General features: G+C 53.3%; 1 long non-coding RNA gene across 1 annotated transcript in view; it reads left to right on the top strand.

The window, feature by feature from the left end:
• LOC119317005 overlaps window positions 1–1,138 on the top strand; it is a 13,732-nt gene extending 12,594 nt beyond the window's left edge. The window contains exon 2 of the long non-coding RNA XR_005153451.1: window positions 931–1,138. This is a non-coding gene — a long non-coding RNA (uncharacterized LOC119317005). The remainder of the gene's footprint in view (window positions 1–930) is intronic.
• Window positions 1,139–2,232: the final 1,094 nt, after the last annotated feature.

Below are 2,232 nucleotides of genomic sequence, written 5' to 3'. Positions count from 1 at the left end.
CTCCAGGGCGGCGGCTCGCACCATGAGGTTGTGGCGGAGGTGGAGTGCGGGATGGTGGGGTGATGCGTTCGGGAACGGGAGGCGCTGTGGGCGGGCATGAGAGGAGGCGCACGCGGTGGCCGATGGGCTTGGGTGCGGTGGGTGGAGCACCGACCGAGGTTAGAGGAGGCGCGGTGGCCGGGGCAGAGGAGTCATGGAGGCGCTGTCGGCGGCGGTGGAAGGAGGTAGGTGGTGGAGCCTCTAGGGGAGGTAGGAGGAGGAGTCCCTGAGCCGCAAGTCAAGGTACGGGCGGCCAGCGGCGCTTCGGGCTGCCGGCGGCGCAAGGCGGGGCGACGGAGGGGGAGTTGCTTGGGGAGAGAGAGAGAGGAGGTCGCGGGATGCGTTGGGATCTGACGCATGGATAAGTGGGATGGGTGGGTGAGTGTGAGTTTTTCTGTAGTGAATGTGCGGTCCAGTTCACGGAATGGAGTGTTATCAGAATAAGCTTGGTGTTATTATAATAAGACTCTTAAGGGGTGTTATCATAATAGACCCACCCTATATATATAATAGTACTAGATTGCTAGCAATCTGAACTCAACTACAACTCCAATTCTGATACTACTAGCCTTTCCCTCATGTATCTATACAACTGTACATGCTGCAACTTCGTACAACAATTGACTCTGCCCCGCTCGTCCTACTCTGACTCTGCCGCCCATGTTGGCGCCATATTCTTCGACAACCTGCTATCTTGCCGCATGCCTTTTGCTGTATCTTTTACCCTGGTGCTCCTTCAAAACAAATTGTTTGAGTGTAATCTATGGGTCTAATATTAAGAGTAATACTTGTGTCTTTGGACTACTGACCTTGGCAGCATGGTTACTATTTCTTATCTCTTGAACACGCTGTACTTGGATTATGATGGTTTCCTTTTTTCTCATAGCACAGGGAAGCAGAATGAGGCTGCACTCTCACAAAGACGAGGACAAGGTGTGTAGCGTTGCAATTATCTGCTACAGTTGATGCAAAATTGACTATCGTGTAACTGCAACCAACATGTGGTAGATTGGCGTCAAGTTTATACTTTTTTCTCAGTTAGCTCCAGATCATGCTGTCCGGATCCATGCTATCAATAATTATGGTTTATATTTAGACAGTGTTTGGCTGTTGTCTATTGTGTGGTTTGGTTTAGTTGCAGGCTTGCAGCTCTGGCATCTGTTCAGTCTCTATGATATTCATGCACTTTTTTCTCATTTTTTCTGTCCAAATCTTCTCCTGCAATAAACAGTAATAGCACAACCAAACTGCATCATGTATTTTCTTCAGAGTGTGTGCAGTGCACTTTTTTTTATTTTGTGTTCCTAGTTTTCTCCTCCAATAAAAAGTACAACAAACCACAAGGGCAGCAAATAGTGAACCACACTGCACTTTGATTCTCCCCCAATAAAAGTAAAAAAAGTTTTCTGCGACGAACACACAAAAAAACTCCAGTGTGCCATGGATAGCACCTCGTCCCCCCATCCGGTGGCACCCACGCACTGCAGATTCCTGAACTAACTACAGGATGCTGGCTTACCGCACAGAGCGCGCAAGCAAACCGCACGGAAACTATGAAGCACCTCGCCGATTTTTTTGTTGGGGAATGAGGAAGATCAGCTGCCTGACCTCTCACCGCGCTTCTTGTTCTGGTCGTGTTACTGCCGCGATGAATCAGCTGCAGGAATTCAGAGCACCCGAGGGGATTCAGGTACTGCTGAACCGCATGGCACGCCCAGCACGGTGGCACATCGCAGCGAGCCATGGCCTGTGCAGGGGAGGGGAGGCAGTGCAGGGAGGGGAGGGCCATGGTGGTCGTGAACAAACCACAGGAGGGCGTGATGTGCACTGCTCGCTGGATCCGGCTGCACTGCCGTTGACCCAATTGGGCTCGAGCAAGAGGGGGAGGAAGGCAGAAGGTCGCCGCCGTTGGCCCGGTTGCACTCGTGCGCCGCGACAGCCAAGAGAGGACGAGAACCTGCAGGATATGCGAGCACCATCCGTGATCACCACTCTCCATGGCAGCGCGGTGATGTGGAGGTGGGTGTTGCTCATCGGGGGTGGACCGAACCGCACCGCCAGTGGGAAGGCAGGGAGCACCCCTTCCGCGCTGCATGCCTCGTGGAGCCGGACTGCAGCTCCGCCCGCCGTTTCTTCGTCGTCAGGGAGTCGACGGTGGCCGGCGCACGTGGCGTGGGAGCCCGACAAGGAAGA

The sequence above is a fragment of the Triticum dicoccoides genome, chromosome 6A, assembly GCF_002162155.2.
Source record: "Triticum dicoccoides isolate Atlit2015 ecotype Zavitan chromosome 6A, WEW_v2.0, whole genome shotgun sequence".
Classification (NCBI taxonomy): domain Eukaryota; kingdom Viridiplantae; phylum Streptophyta; class Magnoliopsida; order Poales; family Poaceae; genus Triticum; species Triticum dicoccoides.
This window is presented reverse-complemented; position numbering and strand designations above follow the sequence as displayed.